Consider the following 22,325-nt stretch of genomic DNA (forward strand, 5'->3'; position numbering starts at 1 on the left):
TGGAGGTTGTTCGACCGCCAGGAACAAACCCGGGGTGGGGGTGGGGGGCAAGTCGGAGCATGGGGTCGCGCCTTGGGGGACGTCGAGTACCCAACTTGTAGCCCCAACGCGCTGAGCGGGGACCGGGCGCCTACCTGAGTCTGGGACCCATAGGATGTGGGCTTAGGCAAGTGCCAGAGCCTGGATCCTTGAGTCCTTTCCAAAGGGTTTCACAGCAGCCCTTGCAGAGCCAAAGAGTTCAGAACGTCGGGTCAGGAGTAAGACGCTGTACCTCACATCGCACAGTACTGAACGCTGAAGAGGCTCCGAGGTTGCCAATAATGAATATGAAAAAGAAAATGTACTTGGGCGTATTCGTTTAAGTTTTAAAGTATTCAGAAGGACCAGAAATGAAGTGTGTGAGTTAGAAATCAGTTTTGTGTGTTACCGCCCCGCCCCACCCCTCAGGTTAATTTCTTTGATTTTTTTTTTTTTCAAATACAAATGCAGTTAAGGGGCATGCAGCTCAGTTGGTGAAGTGCTTGCCTGACACTCAGGAAGCCAATCACAACTACTTAACAACTTGGAAGGCAGAGGCCCACAGTCCTGAGACTAATGGACATCCAAGCTCAGAACTTTCAAATGGCCTGAGGGAGTTGCTCAGTGGTATAGCGCTTGCAGGCTATGCACCGGCACTTGGTTTTTGTTTTGTTTTGTTTTGTTTGCTTTCAAAGCACACATTTGGCCCACAAAGGATGCAGCGAGAGAGGGGAGGAAGGCAGATATTGCGTGTCCCGTTGTACATTGCTAAGTGCTTCAGGAACCCCTGGGTCCTTCAATATTCTTTCTAGCTTCCTGCTTCCTGCACGGAGAAGGGAAGGAGGGGGAGGAGGTGGGAGCTAGAACTCAAGTTTAATAGGCTCAACGAACATGAATGATGCTAATGAATTTAAGGCTGGCACATTTTGGGGCAAACTTTGTTTTCCCTTCACTTATAAAGAGGTAGAATTGTACCTTTAGATCTACGATTTTAATCCACGCAGCTTGATATTTTCCTGATTCGACTACAGAGTGCTGGCCAGTGCGTCCTGGGGGGAACATCTCTTCTAACCTCTGACTTTCTACTTCCGAAATGGGACAGTTCCCCCTCAAAAACAAACAAACAAACAAAAACAAACAACCCCCCCAAACAAAACAAAAATCCAAGAAGAGATTTTTGTCCTATGAACTAAACTGACTATATATTAATTATTACACGCATTTCAAAAGCCAGTGTGGTGGTGTGTCTGTTGAGATGACTCAAGGTCATCTTTTGCTACATTGTGAGTTTGAGGCCAGCCTGGGCTAAATGAGACCTTGGCTCCGAAGGTGGGAAAAGTTTAATTCATCTTGTACCCTGTGGAGCACTTAGGAGTGTGCTCCAGGATTGTGTCTCTGTAAAGGGGACAGAAAAGCTCCGAGAAGGGAAAGGGGAGACCAAGAAAGATTCATTTACTCCTAGGCAGCATGGATTTAGGGTGTGCCAGATGTGTTCTGCATTCTCCCAGCAGCCTTCCTCACAACTGCCACGGAGAGTATACGGCCCAGATCTTACAGCTGGGGAAATGGAGGGAGGACGAGGTTGTCTCAGAACCATGCTGGAAGAAGCTGATGGGATTGGAGCTCAGTCCTTTGGGTTTTGATTGCTTGTTTACTAGAATTTGATTTAACAAGTGTTGGGGGCACTTTCTCTCTCTCTCCCTTCCCCCCACTGCCTCATTCTCACACACTCACTTAAAAAAAATTAAAAAAAAAAAAAAAAGCCAGACATTGGATGGTCCCTACTATGTGCTGGTTACCTTACTAGGCCCTGGAAATACAAAAAGTCCTAACTTCTTGGAGAAGCGGCAACTGTAATGTATTTGACACCAGCAACCAAACAGATGTCCTGGGCAAAGGCTTTTACTGCAACATTACATTCTCCTCCCTTGGACCTTGAACACCTTCACTTTTCTTTAAATGACCTCAAATTACCTTCGGTGAGGTTGAACATTACTGAAGCCTGCTTTTGTCTGCAAGGCTTGCACGCAGAAAGTCAGAGGACAACTTTTCTTCTGCCTTGTTAGTTGCAGGGGGTCAAAGTCACGTGTTCAGGGTAGCAAGTGTTGCATTTTATAAAAGAAGAGGAGGAGGAAGAGGAGGAAGAGGAAGAGGAAGAGCCAGGAATATGTTTAATAGAACCAGGAATGGATAGGTGAAGAGGGTGGCCTCGGGTGAACCCATGCTGAGACATCCCTTCCCCCTGAGGCACCATACAGAATAGAGTTTATTTAGGATATGGGAAGGGGAGTTGAGCAGGGAGTAGAGACCGGAGAAGGACAGAGAGAGGAGGGGGAGGGGATGGGATGGGGGAGAGAGAGAGAAGAAGCCAGCCAGGAACACAAGGCAGGGGGTTGGGGTGGGTGTGGTGTTGGGGGAGGGAGCAAGGGGTCAGGGAAGGAAGAAAGTCGGAAAGAATAAAGGAGCAAGGGGACAAACATTCTTCTTTACAGTAAACCTAGCCTACCTGGCTGTTGCCAGGTGAAACCTAGGAGAAATGGTAACAGCAAGCTTCTTTAAATTTGGACCTGCTAGATATCCTGCCACCTTTTCAGTTTTCCCTCCCTCCCCTTTTTCTTCCTTTCTTTCTGACTCAGGGATGGATTTTCATGTAGCCCAGGTTGGCTTTGAATGCAATATGTAGCCAAAAAGATGACCTTGAACTCGGGATTTCCCCCTCGACCTCCACAGTACTAGGATCAAAAACATGTCCACTCTGGGCCGTTTTAACATCCTCTTCCTCTTTGGAATAGAATTATCTTGGTAACCGATGAATAGGCAGTAATTATTTTCTTGTGTCTTTTGTTTTTCAATTTACGGAGCTAAGATGTGTAATTCATACTTAATAAAAGATTATACTTCCCAAGACAAGCAGTGTGGGTCTCCCCATTCTCATAGATCTGGGTCTACAAGGGAAGTGGAAGGGGAAGCAGAGACATACAGCAGGATATTCAGAAGCCCTGTGGGTATGCAAGGTGACTGAAGGCTTATAAGTTTTGGGGGACTGAGGGTAAGGACATCACGGATGGGCAAATGTCATTGGCTGGGAGCTTAGGGTATCAGAATGTCTCATTAGCATGGGGAAGCATTTCAGAAATCTCAGGTGCTAGCTAAACAGGTTTTGTCAGGGAAAGAAATCAGTCCTATACTCTAATTGAGCTACATGCCATTACTCAGGTAAAGTATGGGAGCTTAGAATACCCCAGACAAGGTCAAAAAAGGAAGAAAATCTACTAAAGTAGGGAACCTTCCATATTGCACCAAGCCTAGAGGCTATCTGGTCACCGTGGGCTTCTACTTTAATTAGCAGAGTTTTCCCACAAGGCAGCGGTGGCACAAACCTTTAACCCCAGCACTTGGGAGGCAGAGGCAGGCAGATCTCTGGGTTCAAAGCCAGCCTCCTCTACAAAGCAAATTCTAGGATAACAGGGCTACACAGAAGAATCCGGTCTCAAAAACAAAAAAACAAACAAACAAACAAATAAAAAAAAACCACTCTTGGGGTTGGGGATTTAGCTCAGTGGTAGAGCACTTGCCTAGCATGCACAAGGCCCTGAGTTCGGTCCCCAGCTCCGAAAAAAACAAAAAAACAAAAAAACAAAAAAACCCCACTCTTATTAGTTCTTGCTGTCTCACATCATCTTAGAGGAAACATCTAAAATGATATGAGACAGTGTCCTAATCTCCTTACTATAGGTTAGAGGTCAGCTTCGGCTAGAGGGCTAGAGAAACCCTGTTTCAAAAGAAACAAAACAATACAGGTTGAATGTCGAGGAACAAAATTCTACTCCCTAAAACAGCTAGAGAGATTCTGTATGTTATGAAATTTGTTCACTTGTCAGCTTGTTCTTATAAAGAATCCGGGTGGCTGTCTGTGAGAGGGTGCAGTGAAGAAACTGCTGACATGACTACTTCATGCTATGGTTAAGATTTTTATTATAGATACAAGAGAGAGGGGGAAGGGGGGGACAGTCAAAGGCATCTGGAAGAATCTAGAGCACAGACAGAGAGAGAAGTAGACTGAACATGGCCAGGGCTAGGGAAGTGGGAGAGAACAATGGACACAGAGAGATAAAGAATAGGGCAGAGCTAGAGAGAGGAAGTAACAGAGAGAATTGTGGGAATGGCCAGCCAGGTTATAAGAAGGGTGACTAGCTGAGGGGAGGGAAGTCTATGAGCTGGAGGGAGCTTAGGGTAGAAAAAGTAAGAAGAGCCAAGATGCTGGCTCGGCCTCTGAGATGTCTAACACTTATTTGTGATATCAGCAGGGCCACATGGCCTTCGATATGCTGCGGTGGCCCAGGTAGGTGGTCCCTTCTGCTAGAGAGAAGGGAATGACTCCTTTGGGCAGATGGGAACAGGCTTCACAAGTCCTGAAGGAAGTCTGGCTTTTATCTAACCACCAGAATCCAGGACGAGCTCATTTCTGGCTCTTTGGACAGCCGGAGACCCAACACTGAGAACCAGGTGAATGCTGGGAGCCATTAGCCAACTATGAGTTCTTCAGATTAAATTCCTCGTTAAGGGAAAAAACCCTAAAGATGCAGTGCTTGGCTGGGGCTCCCACAAATCCTTAAAACACAGCAGTAAGCAGCTGTGCAGAAACGAAGATGGAAGGTCCTCCTCTTTTTCAGGGATGAAATACTCTGCGCAAAAATTAAAAATTCCCAAGCGCAAGGCCCTGGGTTCGGTCCCCAGCTCCGAAAAAAAAGAACCAAAAAAAAAAAAAAAAAATTAAAAATTCCCAAACTCAATTACAACGAAAGGGCAGGTGAGATGGCTCTGTGGGTGAAGGCCTTGGTGCATTGCAGACCTGAGAGTAACCCCTGGAACCGCGTGTAGGAAAGGGGAAAAAATGAGAACCAACTGCATAAAGTTGTCCTCTGATGTCCCACATTTGCATGGTATGTGTGCCCCACCCTGTGTCTGGTGCACCTGAGCACATAAGCAGACACATTACACCATACACACACACACACACACACACACACACACACACACACCACACACATACACACACACCATACCACATACACACACACCATACACACACACAAACACATAGCACATACACCATATACATACACACACAGAAGCACATACATCACACACACACACACATACACCATACACACACACCATACACACACATACAAACACATAACACACACACCATATACATACACACACAGAAGCACACGCATCACACACACACACACATACACCATACACACACACCATACACACACACCACACACACACACAAACACACAACACACACACCATATACATACACACACAGAAGCACACATATCACACACACACACATACACCATACACACACACCATACACACACAAACACATAGCACACACACATATACACACAAACACACCACACACACCATATACATACACACACAGAAGCACACACACCACACACACTACACACACACCACACACATACACACACACCACACTACACACAGACACACACACCACACCGCAGCACACCACACACACACCAAGAGGGGCGTGGTGGCTCACTTCTTTAATCCCAACACTCTGGAGGTAGAGACAGGCAGATCACTGTGAGTACAAGGCCAGCCTGGTCTACATCTCGAGTTTTAGGGTAGCCAGAGCTGTGTAGAGGGACCCTGTTTCAAAACAAAAATTAACAAATGAACAAAGCAACAACAACAAACCCACTACTTGACAAGTTGTGAATTGAAGCTGAGACCATTTAAAGATGCTTAAGAATTCATTAAAAGTGACAGGGACTGGGAGTGGGGTTAGAGCTCTAACACCACAGTCAATAAAATTAATCAGTCAATCATAACTATACTAGGTATTATCCCAAATTAATTAGTTTATTTATGTTAAAGGCTTGCTATGTAGCCTAAGCTAGCCTCAAGTTTGCTTTCTATCCTCACCCTCAGTCTCTTGAGTTCTGAGATGACTGGTTTCCCCTGCCATGCTCAGGTTTGAACGTATTTTCGTAAACACATAGGTATAGTTAGTCTAAAGCTGCAGTATCCACTTCCTAGCTCCGTGCTGTGCCCTTTGCTTAGAGGTTGTAGATTTTCTTCAGGTGAAACTCTGCCAACTCACCATGGAAACTAGCTTCTGAAAGAGAAAGAGAGAGAGAGAGAGAGAGAGAGAGAGAGAGAGAGAGAGAGAGAACATGATTGCTCCTAGGTGTGGTGGAAGAGAAAGTTTATTGTAGATAAAGGGAGAACATACCCAGAAATAAAGCCATCTGGGAGAGTCCAAACTGGACATGAGTAGATAGATTGAGTCAGGTCAGGTAAGGAGAGATGGGAGGGGAGAGGAGCCAGGAACTAGATCAAGGCCAGGAGGGTAAAGTATATATGAAAGGGCCAGGTAATGAAAACGGTTAGGAAGGGCCGATAGGGGAAGGGCAGCCCAGCTCCTGGGCTGGAGAAGTTTAGCCCAGCATTTTGCTCTGACAATGTTAAGTAAGCACTTCAGCAGTTCATCTGGGGTTTGAGACTTAGCAACTTCCTCCTTAGTAAATCATTTGAGAACGCCAAAAGCCAAATAAATATTATTACTAATTGCAGAAACTGCAGAAGTTATGTGTGTGTTTGCTGACTGCAAAAGCCAGTGTGAGAAAGGCCTCCACAGTTACCATAGTGAGCCGAGGTATTTGTCTCCCACTCGGTCAAAACGAAGTCTTGTGATTTGACCATCCAGGTTTCTGAGGCTGAGCTGACAGCTTGCCTTTTGCAACTGCTTGATAACCACACAGCTGAAGACATCCTGGTTCCCAAGAAAAGCACACGCAGACTGCTCGCAGTGTGTTGATTGTCAGTCCCTTCCTGCTTTGTGACAAGTTACTTCTCCAACCGTGATAGGAATCCATTCAAACCAGATCAGATTATATTAAACTTAGGTTCAATAGGAAGCTGCTCTTGGACCAGTTCATCGGCCCTGAGGACAAGATCAGGGAAGACACCGTGGGAAGGGGAGGGGGAAGAGAAAGAGAAAGCATGCTCTCAGAAAAAGAGAGAGAAGGGCCAGGAGGCCAAAATGTCTGCATTACATAGGGAAGAGCCTCAAGGGAAGGGTAGCCCAGCATCTGGGCTGGAAAATTCATGGTTGGGGGCAGGGTATACCAGGTAGGGACTAAGGGATGCTGGGAGAACCTGGAGGCCAGGGCTGCTTTTTTTGTAAAATATGCACCTCAGCCTCCCCCCATCCCCCACCCCTCATCTGTAAACTCCAGACAACTAGACAGGGTGGCTTTTAACATGGTCTCCGGGGGTTGAGCTCAAGTTATTGGGCTTGCAGAGCAAACACTTTTACTTGGGACCCTGTAGGAGTCATTTTCAAAGCAGGGTTGGTGGAATTTATTAGGGAAACGACATGGAATTAAACATGGGGTCTCGGAGAAAAGATTAGACATCCTCAAGGGTCAGTATGGACTTCCCAAGAAGGAGTCACCCCGAATTATTTTTTGCATCTTTTGTGATTTGAACAGTAGTTTTATTTGGTTCGACCATTTTATGCTGAATTTAATCCAACATTATATATTTTCATTTCTTTGAGGGCATCGTTTCCTCTGTGCGATATCTTCTGGTTTAGGACAGTGAGGATCATCTACATGAGGCAGGGGAGCTCCTGTGTGTGTCATTCTGTTTGTGAGTTCAACAGTAGAACAACCCAGCTTGGGTACTTGGATATGTTCACTGTCCAGAGAATCTATACTCAACCTTGAAGTGCAGTTGTATTGTCCATATCCTTAAAGATTTATTTATGTTTATGGGTGTGGGCCTGTATATATGTATGTGAACCCCATGTATGGCTGAGGAGGTCAGAAGAGGGTGTTGGATCCCCTGCCTACCAACCTCTGTTGCTCAACATGTCTGCTTTCCTGGATCCCACATCCACAGGCCTGGGCTCCTCTCTTCCTACCCAGCGCCCTCTTCCTCACAGCCGCTAACTAAGGTTTACACTTTCCTGCCCTGTTGATTTTTCTCTCAAACACCAATGAATCTAAAATTCTTTCAGTAGCAAGACCAGGAATCCATCAAAAGGAACTCCAGTTCTCTGGTTACTTGAAGAACTTAGATTGGGGTTCTAGACAGTTCTGAGGCACTGATACTCAGGAATGAAGATGAGTCCTCTGTGGGAACAACAAAAGCTCTAACCAGGAAGCCATCTTAACATCTTAACACCCTCTGGTTTTGTGTGTGTTTGTGTGTGTGTGTGTGTGTGTGTGTGTGTGTGTGTGCCTGTCTGTGTCTAGGTATAAGCAGGTCTGTGTAGTTACCCATGGAGTCCAGAGGAGGCACTAGGTCTTTAGAGCTGGAGTCACAAGTGACTGGACGCTAGGACTCAAACCTAGGTCCTCTACAAGAGCAGTATGTGCTCTTAACCACTGAACCAGTCCCCCATCCCCACTCCCAAACCCTAATCTGCATTCTTATATGCTTTCTTTTTTTTCCCCTTAAGATTTATTTATTACATATAAGTACGCTGTAGCTGTCTTCATGCACACCAGAAGAGGGCATCAGATCCCATTACAGATGGTATCTCTCCTGGTGGCTCTCTGCTAGCCTCTCTGATTCCAGCTACGCAGTAAAATCAGGTCTCTAGAAGTCCAGCGTGGGCTGGCCTACCGTGGCTCCCTGCCACGAACTCTGCTCACACTCCCAACAACAGCCCCTTGGTGATTAAGGTATAAACTCCCAACTACCCAGTGAAATCATGACTCAGTAAACTGTAACCCAACAATCAGATTTACATGTTAAATTCTCAATCCATAATACATCCGCACAATAACCTCGCAACCAATCAATAAAGATATAAACCGCCCACCTAGATAAGATAAATTGAACTATAGAAATCTATCCCTCAAGAAATATTCATAACAACCTGTATCTATGCAGGGATGCATGGTGAGGATTGTTTACGTCTGCCTCCATGTTGCTTCTTCTCTCTTCTACTTCTCCCTCTCCTTCTGTTCCCAACTCCTTCCCTTCTTGTCCAGTGACAGGCCTTGTTTTATCTTGTGTTCGCCTTCACCTGCGTAATGGCATCAACCTAAAAGAGGAAAGGGCAGTGTGGAGAAAGAGAAACAGTTTTACTGGGGCAGTTGTACAGAGACAGCTGCAGAGAGAGAACAAGCTAGACACAGGTGAAGACAGAACGAGGCGGAGAACGAGCCGGAGGTAGAGCAGAGCAATTGAGAAGCCGAAATGGGGGGAGGGGAGAGAGAGAGAGAGAGAGGGAGAGGGAGAGAGAGAGAGAGAGCAGATTGAATCAGTTTGTGCAGAGAGAAGTCTCTCAGCCTAGATTACATTGTGTAGAAGCTAGAAGCTTCCAAGACTAGTCCTAGGTTAGCAGACAAAAGCAGTAAGAGGTCAGAGACAACAATTAACAGGAAAACAAAAGCTACAAATGGGGACAAAGCTGAGTCTTTCCTTTCTAGCGTTTCCAGAGGAATGGGAAGTGGATCCAAAGCTGATCATGAGAGAAGGGTCCATTTTGATTGGCCTTCAACCCTGCCAATACTGTCTAGCCACCCAGTAACTGCAGGGGAAAAAACAAAACAAAACAAACCAAAACAAAACAGCACTCATTTTGGACCCTCTGCCTAGCACCACTGTTTAGTCTGTCGCCTCTGCCACTCTTGTTACCGCTTTAACTCTTGAAAGGCTCTCATTGCTTCTTTCAGATACTTGGTGGTTTTCGTGGTAAGCCTCTTCGTTAACTTCTGAGAGGATGTGAGCAAATGTCTATTCACCTCAGATAGAGCACCAATGACAGACCTGAGTATGACCCCACCAAAGCCCAACCTAACAAGCCAATGAGCTGTGAGGACTTACAGACAGAGCATAAGGGAGCGGTTATTTACAGGAAATGGATGACATCAGTACAAAGTTGCACTCCAGTGTGGATGGTGACCTCGTGGGAGCCACACTGTGGAGTCCCGTGTGCCAGCCCCACAGATAATCCTGTGACCCTTCCTTCTACTTCCAACTAGCAACTGTAACCAGGGAAACCATTACCAGAGACCTGGAGGCCTCAGTCTTGTTTAATTAGTAGCCATGGCTGTCAGCGAAGGATTCCACCCCCAAAAAATGCCTGGAGGAAAGGAGTGACCTTGCAATATCCTTGAAGATGGGGACAGTTTTATAGACAGGTCCTCAGCATGGTAGCATGCACTTTTAATCCCAGCACTCGAGAGGCAGAAGCAGGCTGATCGCTCAGCTCTCAGTTCAAGGCCAGCTGTGATCTACAGAGTTCCAGGTCAGCCAGGGCTACATAGGGAAACACTCTCAAAACCAAACCAAACCAAACAAACAAAACAGCCTTTGAAAAAAATATTTTTGAGGTGGAGGGGGGGTCTCACTAACTCAGCTGAGTTGGCCAGGAACTTACAGAGATCTTTCTGCCTCTGCCTTGGGAGTGTTGGGAATAAATGCACGTACCACCACACCTATATTATGTAATATTTAATATGTTTTTATTTCCCACTGTGCAGGAGTCACTGTAAGGGTGGGCACATTAGTTACTTTTCTCACCATTATGAAATATGTTAGAGAAGGACAACTTAAGGACAGACTGGTTTCTCCTGCTCACAATTCCAGGCTATGCCCCTCCGTCACCGGAAAGGGGTGGTAGCAGGAAGCTGCGGTGTCTGGCCAACTCGTACTTCCGGTCGGGAGTACTTCCGGTCGGGAAGCAGAGAGATGAGTGCCATTACTTAAGGCACTTTCTTCTTTTTAATCTAAGTTTTAAAAAGGCTTTTGATGATGAGTATGTGAAGAGCCGAGTGTATGCGCATATACAGGACGCAGCAGGTCCAAGGTCCGTGTCGAGAATTGTCCTGGGGCTGGGGAGATGGCTCAGTGGTTAAGAGCACTGACTGCTCTTCCAGAGGACCTGAGTTTAATTCCCAGCACCCACATGGTTGCTCACAACTATCTGTAGTGGAATCCGGTGCCGTCTTCTGGTGTGTCTGAAGATAGCTACAGTAAATAAGTAAATAATTCTGAGAGAGAGAGAGAGAGAGAGAGAGAGAGAGAGAGAGAGAGAGAGAGAGAGAGAATTGTCCTCAATCATTCACCCACCTCATTCTTTGAGGCAGGGTCTCTTATTCAAACTCAGAATCTGGAGCTGTAGTTAGCATCCCATTGAGAGCTTGCTCTGAGGATCCCATGTCTCTACCTTCTAAGGAATTTCAGACAGACCGCCACATTCACCCAGCATTTAGGTGAACCCTGGGGACCTCAGCTCCCATTCTCTTGATCACTTGGTACATCCTGCAGCTGTTGAGCTATCTCAAGCTCGCTTTTCCTTTTTATTCAGTCCAGGACCCCAGCCCATGGCATACCTCAGACACATGAAGGGTGGGTCTTCCCTCTCAGTGAATCCTCTCTGGAAACAAACTCACAGACACCCCTGAAGCCTCCTGGGCAAGTGTTAGGATTACACACCTAGCTGATATTTTTAATTTGAATATGTTTCTGTTACTTGACACAAACTTCCTCAGCTCTCATACCTGAAGCCAGTGCACGTCACTTTTACTTAAAATCTCACCATATGCTTTTGATTTTTAATTTACTAGAGTATGACTTCAAGATATTTTATTATTTAAGTTTTGTTTGCTTGTTTGTGTGAGACAGGGTCTGTCTCACTGTATAGCTCTGGTTGTCCTGAAACCCACTCTGTAGACCAGGCTGGCCTCAGGCTCAGATAGATCCTCATGCCTCTGCCTCCCAAGTGCTGGGATTAAGGACATGTATAATATGCCTGGTTTATTATTTTAATATATTTTCATTTACTCATTATATATTATATATTATAATATGTGTGTGTGTGTGTGTGTGTGTGTGTGTATGTCTGTGTACCATGTGTATACATTGCCCACAGAAGCTAGACGAGGGTATCAGAACCCCTGGAACTGGAGTTAAGGATGGTTGTGAGTGCTAGGAACTGAAACTGGTCCTTTGCAAGAGCAAAATGTGCTCTTAAGCACTAAACTATCTCTCCAGTCTCCCCAAAGTATTTTATTTTCACTGATAGCCTAGGCTGGCCTGTAACTTACCTGTGGCCCAGGCTGGCCTTGAACTTCCAGCAATAATCCTTCTTCTGTCTACCAAGTACTTGGATTATGGACCTATAGTAGCACTCACTTCTGCCCTGTTCCCTTGTGGTGCGCGTTAGCCAAACACTCTACAGCTGAGCTACACCCCATAGCTCTGTTCTTAACCTTTCTCAAGATAAGTTTCAGTCGTTTAATAAGTTATTAACCAGCAGTGTGAATAGTTTTTATGCCAACTTGACACAAACCAAAGTCATCTAAGAGGAAGGAACCTCAACTAAGAAAATGCTTCCATAAGATCTGGCTGTAAGGTGTTTTCTTAAGTGACTGATGGCGGAGGGCCCGGCCCATTGTGTGTATGGCCATCCCTGATGGGATGGTCCTGGGTTCCTCAAGAAAGCGGGATGAGCAAGCCAGTAAGCAGCATCCCCCATGGCCTCTGCATCAGCTCCCGCCTGCAGGTCCCTGCCCTGTTTGAGTTCCTGTCCTGGCTTTCTTCAACAATGCACAGTGACATGGAAGTGTAACCAAATAACCCCTCCCCTCCCCAACATGCTTTTGGTCATAGGGTTTCATCATAGCAGTAGTAACCCTAACTAGGACACCAGCTTTATTTCAGAAATATTTTTTCACTATGCAGGTATTTTTAAAAGCTCAGATAAATATTTAAATATCCTGACTCTTCCCCTACAGTTTCTGTGTAGTCAGTGGCCATGACTCATGAGAGGTCAAAGTGCCAGAAATAATGAGTTGGGGACAGGAGAGATAGAGATTAAGAGCCCATTCTGGTTGTGTGGAAGACCTGAGTTCAGTCCCCACTACTCACGGTGGGTGGCTTGAAAGTGCTGCTAATGCTAACATCAGCTCCAGGAGAGCCAGTGAGCTCATATGGACTCCACGGGCTCTTACGCTCACCTATACAGACGCACACAGTTAAAAATAAAATAAGTCTTTCTTAAAAATAACCAATTTGATTTTATTTTATGTGCATTGGTGTGAGGATGTCAGATCCCCTGGAACTAGAGTTATGGACAGTTGTGATCTGCTGTAGGTAGGTAGTAGGAATTGAACCCGTGTCCTCTGGAAGAGCAGCCAATGCTCTTAACCACTGAGCCATCTCCCCAGCCCCAAATGAAATAAGTCTTTTTAAAAAAATGAGATTCGGGCTGGAGAGATGGCTCAGTGGTTAAGAGCACAGACTGCTCTTCCAGACGTCCTGAGTTCAATTCCCAGCAACCACATGGTGGCTCATAACCATCTGTAATGGGATCTGATGCCCTCTTCTGGTGTGTCTGAAAACATCTATAGTGTACTTATATATAATAAATGAATAAATCTTTAAAAAAAATGAGATTCTAAAGCAAATTCCAAATCTTTAAAAACACCATCAGCATCACCACCACCACCACCATCACCATCATCAATTACCTTTTCCTGTGTGGGAACAGGAGAAAGATCAGGCTTCAGCTGTTCCCATTTCTGCTCATTTCAAAAGCAAACCCTGTGAATGGCATGGGAGTCGGAAGGGACACAATACTCACTACGGACTCGGATGACTACCCTGAGTCTTTATTTTTCCAAGGACTTTATAAGGTGCACAGTGGATCTTTCTTGGATGTTTCTTAGGCGTAGTTCAGCCTCCACGAAAGCACATAAACTGTGTCCTTTTAACAGGATTACATCTTTTACTTATCCAGTAAAAATTAAATCTTAACTAATAATCTCCTATCAGAACAATCTCTGATAAGGATTATACCGTAGGGTGTTATACTAGCTAGAGCCAGGTTTGGAGAGCCAGAAGAACGTGGGGCTGAAGGTTTAACTCAGTGGGAGACGGTTTGCTGGGTGTGCAGAGGGCCGTGAGATCAACCGGTAGCATTACCAGAAAGTACAAGTCCAGGGGTTGACATCTACCGCAGTATTAAACACTGGCCCTCGGACTGGGGGTAGAATCAGATAGAACAGAGAGTCCCTGGGGCAGAAGGAGCAGGAAGCCAAGGTTATCTTTGGCCAGACAGTGAAATTGTGGTCAGCCTGTTTGTTTTCTTTTGGTTTTTATTAAAAAGTCCAAGGGTCACGGAGGTGGCTCGGCATATAAAGGTTTTTGCCTCCAGGACAGACAAACTGCATTCAACCCCTGAGTCTCATATGGTAGGGAAAGAGAACTCACTCCCAAAAGCTGTCTTTCAACCTCCATGTGTGTGCCAGGGAACACGCATGTTGATATACGCCCCCCAACACTAAATAAATAAATAAACGAACGTTTTTTAAGGGTCTTAGGAGCTCATGAAAATAAAAGTCTACTGCTAGTGCTTCTGAAACTTGATTAATTTAAATGGATGTGTTCTTGATATCATTTTACAAAGTTCAAATGTTAACAGGCATCCATAACAAAGGCCCCTCATTTTTTCCTTTTATCTTTTTGTTCAGTTTGCGTGGAAGGGGGGGGCTGTTGTTGCTTTGTTTTTCAAGACAGGGTTTCTCTCTGTAGCCCCAGGTGTTTGTAGACCGGGCTGGCCTCGAATCCAGAGACCTACCTGACTCTGCCTCCCAAATGCTGGGATTACAGGTGTGCGGATGTATGTGCTATGAGCACCTCTATGTGCACCACAGGTGCACAGGTGCCCAAGGAGGTCACATGAGGGTGTCGGGTCACATCTTCCTGACCTGGAGTTGTACCTGTGAGCTGCCTTTTGAGTTCTGGGGACTGAAGCTCTTTCCTCTGCAAGGGCATTGGGTGCCTTTAAACCACCGAGCATCTCTCCAAGCCCCATACTACAGCTGGTTTGGTGTATGCTTACTTTATTAATTTTATATTTTGTGATCAAAAGTGTGCACTAAAGGTGGGCAGTGGTGGTGCCTTTAATCCCAACACTACAGAGGCAGAGGCAGTGGGTCTCTGTGAGTACAAGATCAGCCTGGTCTACAGAGTGAGTTCTGGGACAGCCAGGGCGACCCAGAGAAACTGCCTCAAAAATGATTTTTAAAAAAAGTATATACTTAAAATTTAACATTTCCTCTCAGTATATAGTTCTAGCGTGTTTCCTAGTGTAATGGGTTCTGCATTTATTTATTTGTTTTGAGGTGTGTAGTGATTTGAATGCTTGGTTACTCTAGTGTCACTCTTTCAAAGGATTAGGAGGTATGGACTTGTTGGAGGAAATATGTCACTGGTGGTGTGGGCTTTGAGGTTTCAGAAGCCCACGCAAAGCCCAGAGCCTCTCTGCCAGTGAATCAGGATATAGCTTTCAGCTACTTTTCCAGCACCATTTCTTCCTACATGCCACCATGCTTCCTGCCGTGATGATGGTGGATTGAACCCCTAACACTGTCAGCCAGCCCCAATTAAATATGTTCTCTTATAAGAGCTGCCTTGGTCATTGTATCTCTTCACAGAATTAGAACATTGGTAAAGACAAGATGGAGATAATGGGGGTGCGTGTGGCTGGTTCCTGCAGGTATCAGACCGGGAAGGGAACCACACGAAGTGATAAGATGGAAACTTTGTGCAGACTGGCTTGTCAACCTGGATCAGACTTCAGGAAGTGTAATGCCTGGTGGTAGTTCGTTGTTGGCATATTTAAAACACAGTACAATTTGGGGAAAGGTTTCCAGGCAACCATCAGTCCAATCAGTCCAATCGCAGGTTCCCAATAAAGCTTAAGGTGCGACTACTTAGAAACTCTGTTACAAAGTACATGTGCCCGTGAGGGTGGGTTCTATGGCTAGAAGGCCTAGACTCCATTGTGGTCTCTGAGGAACAGTATATCGTTCAGCAGGCTGTAAAGTACATGTGATATCTCCCCTAAAGATAGTCTAGGGAGGGGAAGAGTCTGAGATTACCATTCTGGGGGAATTGAGTGAAGTCTGCCCGCTAGAGCAAAAGACAAGTGAGGTCTGCTTTCATAGCCGAAAAGTTACCAGACTGTTAGTAAAATCCACTCTCGGCTTCCTAGATGGAATGCAGGTATTTATTGGATTTAATCTCCTCCATTGAGGAGACACCCCCGTGTGATTAACATTCCTGCTTCTCTTAGTTCTTCTCTGTGAGCACAAGGACCTCTGTGGCCCCAACATCATGAAGCCCAGGTTAGCCTTAAATTCCCAGTGTAGCTGAGGCTGCTGTTGAACTTCTGATCTTCCTGCTTCCACCATCCCAGGGCTAGAGCTATAAGGCATACGCCATCTTGCTTAGTGTATGTGGTGCTGGGAATTGAAACCAGGGCTTAAACCTAGCAGGCAAGCACCTCGGCAAGTTACTTACATCTCCTAGCCTGTGGTCTAAAGTTATGCATTTATTCTTGCTCTTATGTACTTGATTCAGAAGATGCTCCACTCACAGGCAGAGTTCAAGGCCAGTTTGGTCTACATAGGAAGTCCAGGCTAGTGAGACGCGCCCCCCCCCCCTTTTTAAAAAAAGATTTATTTATTTATTATATATAGCTACACTGTAGCTGTCATCAGGTACACCAGAAGAGGGCATCAAATCCCATTACAAATGGTTGTGAGCCACCATGTGGTTGCTGGGAATTGAACTCAGGACCTCTGGAAGAGCAGTCAGTGCTCTTAACCACTGAGCTATCTCTCCAGCCCGAGACCTTGTCTGTAAAAATAGAAATGGTAACAGTAGTGATAGTAACAGTGATAGTTCTGCATTAGGGCTGTAGAACTGTTAAGAGCACACACTTATCTGTCACAGGAAACAAGGGCTGGGATTGGAGCTGTCAAGAACAACACCTGCTTGCTGTTTTTATCGATTATTTGAATATATATATATATATATATATATATATATATATATATATATATATATATATATATATATTATGGAAGATTCAGGGCTGATTGTTCCTTCTGCAGGAATAAACAGCCCACTTTTAAAGTTGCCTGCCCCGGAGTTGGGGATTTAGCTCAGTGGTAGAGCGCTTGCCTAGGAAGCGCAAGGCCCTGGGTTCGGTCCCCAGCTCCGGAAAAAAAAGAACTTAAAAAAAAAAAAAGTTGCCTGCCCCAAGGAGGGGACTGATCCTCATCATTTACTGGGCAAAAACTGTGGTCTATGCGGTCTCGAGTCCCCCGGGCCAGGCGCCTTATATCGCCATATTGTGGAAAGACCCCCTGTTTGGATGGAACACTTTTTGCTACGGGCTGCACCACCGGCTGCTGTTCTTCCTCTGCCGTGGTGGTCAGCCTTACTTCCTCCTTCAGACCCAGAGGAGGTTCTTTGCCCCACTCCTTATATCGCTGTTGCAGCTCCTGTCCAGCAGATGCGGGCAGAAAAAGAGGAAGTTCCTGGTGTCTGCCCCATACTCGGGGCTCCAACTGCCCAGAGAGCTGACTCAGCTTCTCATCAGGCTGACTCAACCACCGCCCTACCTCTCAGGGCCACAGGACCCCCAGATCCACTGGGGAGTCTGTTTATGACCTATTTGCCTTTTGCCAGTAATGACCTGTAAAACTGAAAGATACAAGCCCCCCCCCCCCCATTTTCAGAAAGGCCGCCAGCTCTTCTAGACTCAGTCGTGCTGATTCAGCGGCCCACCTGGGGTGACTGTCAGCCGCAGATCCTCTTCACCACAGGACCCAGGGAGAGAATTTGCCGCCTGGATATTGGTTGGTTCAGGACGCGGGGGGTGGGGGGGGTGGGGGGGGGGGGGGCAAGCCGGACCCCCACCCAGGTTCAGACTAATATTGACGTAATTTTTCCCTCGATTCGACCTGACTTGGATTACAACACTGTCAGATGTAAGGAGAGACACTGGGCCTAATTGGGGGTGGGGGGTGTCCTCTGTGAGGCTGCCAGGCGGCCTACAAATTTATCCAGGGTAAGCAAGGTTATCTAAGGAAAGGATGAGAGCCCCAGGGTGTTTCTAGAAAGACTCACGGAGGTCTATAGAACCTATACCCCCTAGAGAAAACCAATCAGCTATAAACATGGCTTTTGTTAACCAGGCAGCCCCTGACAGTTGGCGGAAACTCCGACTTGGAGGGGTTTAAGGTAAACAACTGACAGAGCTAGTAGCTATAGCAGAGAAAGTCTATAACATTAGAGAGACCAGGAGCAACAGAACAGGGATTGGCCAAAATACACTAGCTGCCACCAACAAGACCCCAAGGATAACAGGGACCTGAGAGGCAGTGGCTCAGAAAACTCACTGTCCCCATCAACGCACTGTCTCAGTGACACTGAAGAAAGACCCATGTGCCTGCTGTAAAGAAATGGGCCATTGGAAAAATGAATGCCCTAACAGAAAACCCACAGCCCTGGAATTAGAGGAATCGGTGACTGAGGGCCATGAGACTCAACCCTGGGTAACTCTGAAGGTAGAGGGAAAACTAATAGATTTTTCCGGTGGACACTGGTACACACATTCTATTTTAAAACAATCACTGGGGCCATGTCAGATTGAAAACCAGGGGTACAAGGGGTAATGGGCATCAAGCCCTATCCGTGGACAACCTGAAGAAAGGTGGACTTGGGAATGAGATGGGTAACTCACTCTTCAACGGTCATCCCAGGATGCCCATACCTTCTGCTGGGGAGAGATATCCTCACCAAAATGGGTTTTGACCATTTCCAAAATCCATTTTGGCTGAGAGAAAATGGAAATGCTGGATAAGACCGGCCCTACTCGTGTTTTGACCCTGACCCTAGAAGAATACAAGTTGTTCCCTCAGCCAGTTCCCTCACCAAGCCCACTGCTCTAGACGTTCCTGACTGAGGTCCCCAAAGTTTGGGCAAAGAGAAATCCAATCAGACTGGCCCCTCATAGGGACCCGATCATAATAGTTCAGTTGGCTACCCCAATTCACACCAGGCGATATCCAATGCAAAGAGAGGCCTGGATGGGAATAACCTCACACACCAACCGACTCTGAGAAGCTGGGATCCTGGTCCCTTGCTGACCAGCAGGGAGCATACCCCTTCTTCTAGTCAAGAAGCCTCATTACCATGACAACCAACCTGTGCAGGATTTGAGGAAAGCAAACAAGCAGAGGGAGGGAGGATAGTCACCCCACAGTTCCAAACTCTTACACCCTGCTGAGAAACCTCCCTCCTGGGCACACTACATGCACTATGCTCAACTTGAAGGATGCCTTCTTCTGCCTGCCCTTGACACCCGAAGCCAGCCCCTATTCACCTTTAAATGGCAAGAACTGGAAATTGGAAAAGGACTTCCACAGACAAACGACTTGGACACACCTGCCTCAGGGATTCAAGAACTCACCCACCATTTTTGATGAGGCCTTGGGTGAGTACTAGAGGGCCCATCCCCCCCGAATAACTCTATTCCAATATGTAGATGATCTCCTAATAGCGACTCTGACATGGAGAACTGCCAAGAAGCAACACAGGATCTGCTACAAGAACTGAGTCCGCTGGGCTACTGAGTGTCTGCTGAAAAGACCCAGCTCTGACAACCTGAGGTCACCTGTCAGGGGTACAAAGTCAAAGGGGGTCAACGAATGTTGTCAGATGCCCAGAAATAGACCATCTTCAGCAGCCCTGTCCCATCTACTTAAAGGCAAGTATGGGAATTTTGGGGATTTGCTGGGTTTTATAAACTCTGAGTGCCAGGATTTACTGAAGTATCCTGTCCTTATATGAGACTACTAGGGGGCAAGAAGACAAACAAGGATGGACATGGTCTTTAAGACTTTGAAGAAGGCCTTGTTAGAGGCACTGGCCCTGCCCTCCTGGACTTCACAAACCCTTCTACCTATATGTGAATTTAAAAAAAAAGCATAACAAAGAAAATGCTCACTCAAACAGTAGGCCCATGGAGAAAACCTATGGACCATCTATCAAGAAGCTAAATTCAATGGCTCAAGGATTGCCAGCCTGTCTGAGGAAAGTGGCCACAGCCCTGCTGGTTAAGGTAACACGCACAAGATAACCACGGGGCAAGATCTTATTCTCACCACCCCTCATACTATTGAGAGGACCCTGGAGAATCCACCCAGTCGCTGGCTGTCCAATGCCAGACTGACAGGCTTTAAGCTCTGCTCCTAAATCCTCCTCACATAAGGTATAACCTGTCATCTGCCCTACAACCCTGCAGCCCTGCTCCCTGACATAACAAGACTACTCCGTAGTTTTGAGGTATGTCCCGAACATTAGCCCGGACCTGACTGACATATCCTGGGCAGATGTTGAATGCATCTACTTCATGGATGGGAGCAGTTTTGTTCAAAATGAAACCAAGTATCCAGGGGCAGCAGTAATGGACTTGACATGAGATTCTGTTGCTTGGGCATTTGCTCTGCCACCAGGAACATTGGTCCCCCCCCAAAAAGTTGAGCTGATATCCTTGACTCAGGTTCTAAGGCTGACAAAAGACACCGCGGTCGATGTCGACACTGATACAGATGTCCCTTTGCTAATATACTGTGCATGGGTCCATATACCAAAAGAGGGGATTATTGACTGCAGACAGGAAAACAATTAAAAATAAAAAAAGAGATATTGGCTCTACTGTCAGAGCTATGGCTCAAGATGGCTAGAATCCATTTCCCAGGGCCTCAAGAGGGACCATCGGAGACAGCCAGGGGAAAGAGCATGGCTGACAGGGCTGCTTGGGAAGCCAGCATGACTCTGACTGCTCATGTTCTGGTAGTCTCACCACCCCTGCACTCCTGACTGTGACTGACTATACTGCACAGAGCAAAACGGGTCAGGCTAAATGAAAAGGGATCTATAAGATACCAATGAAGGTCACAGCATCCGACCCAAGGAGTTTGCCAGACAGCCCATTCACCAAGTCCACCAAGCCTCACATTTGGACTGCTGAAAACAAAAAAATATTTGCTAAGATGGGCAGAATACGAAATATTCGATATCGGACACTTCGCGATCTCAAATTGCCCCACCTGCCAGGCCATGGATCCTTCCAACCCCAGCCAAGAAGCTCGAGAAACTAGAATCAGAGGCCAAAAGCTGGAGCCAATTGGGAAATAGATTACACAGAGATAAAATCAGGAAGATATGGGTATAAATGTCTGCTAGTCTTTATAGATATTTTTTCAGGATGGGCAGAAGTCTACCCAACAAAGAAGGAGACTGCTGACGTAATGACAAAGAAGATTTTGAAAGAAATCATACAAAGGCATGGCCTGCCCATCCTGCTTGGGTCAGGCAATGGACCAGCACTCATCTCTCAGGTAACCCAATCTTTAGTGCAGACCTTGGGAAAAAAATCGAAAATTACATTGTTCTATAGACCCCACAGTTCAGGTCAGGTAAAGAGGATGAATCAGATCCTGAAGGAGTCCTTGACCAAATTAACCCTTAAAACCGGTGATAACTAGGTGTCTCTCCAACCTTATATAAGGCTAAGTTAGCCAAGCGTGCAGCCAAGAGGTCAGGAGCTACCTACTCTTCCTTGGCACAAAGCAAGAATACTTGGTCTGACCCCCAGAGATAGAACCCACCAATCAAGATATAAGACACCTACTCCTCCATAATGTTCCTCAGCTGAAGTCCTTCCATCCCAATGAAATCGGGCCCCTCTATGCAAGAATAAATGCTCTTTGGTTTTTTGCATACTGTTTGAGGATAGGGTATTGTTCTTCGATGATTCATGGACCCTAACAGTAGCTGCTTTCTGCCCCTGTCCAAAACATCTGCCTGAGGCTAAATTGAAAAGTTATGTATTAACAGTTTTGGCAAAGGAAATTTCAAAACCGCCTAGTGTTGACTGTGTCATGTGGTTAAAAGTGGCTGTTCTTACACTGATCTATAATGAAACGGAGCAAGATAAGCAAGGAAAACACAAAGTGTGCAGTTTGAGGAGAAAAAGAGCAGCAGGGGAACGTTTGAAGAAAAGCCTGATCCCAAATGGCGTTAACGGACCAATGGCCTCAGAACATGGCTTCACCTAACTAAACTTTCAACTTGGGCAAAGGAAGTAAAGAAAAGCTTAAGGCTAGGTATGGCAGAGCACACCTTTAATCCCAGGGAGGCAAAGGCAGGCAGATCTCTGAATTTGAGGCCAGCCTGGTCTGCAGAGTAAATTCCAGGACAGCCAGTGCTGTTTGTTACACAGAGAAACGGTGTCTCAAAACAAAATAAAAAACAAACTAACAAACCCAAAAACCAAACAAACCAAAAACAGAAATCTGGTAAGAATCTATTTGAATGAGGGGGGCCATGTTCCACCCCAACAAGTAGCAAAACTTGGCAGCTTCAGCCACGTG

The 22,325-nt window shown here is 46.1% G+C and overlaps 1 protein-coding gene across 1 annotated transcript in view; it reads left to right on the top strand.

Moving 5' to 3' along the window:
- B4galnt2 (beta-1,4-N-acetyl-galactosaminyltransferase 2) overlaps positions 1–22,325 on the top strand; it is a 50,040-nt gene that overhangs the window by 395 nt on the left and 27,320 nt on the right. The window lies entirely within an intron of this gene.

The sequence above is a fragment of the Rattus rattus genome, chromosome 9 (assembly GCF_011064425.1).
Source record: "Rattus rattus isolate New Zealand chromosome 9, Rrattus_CSIRO_v1, whole genome shotgun sequence".
Lineage (NCBI taxonomy): Eukaryota > Metazoa > Chordata > Mammalia > Rodentia > Muridae > Rattus > Rattus rattus.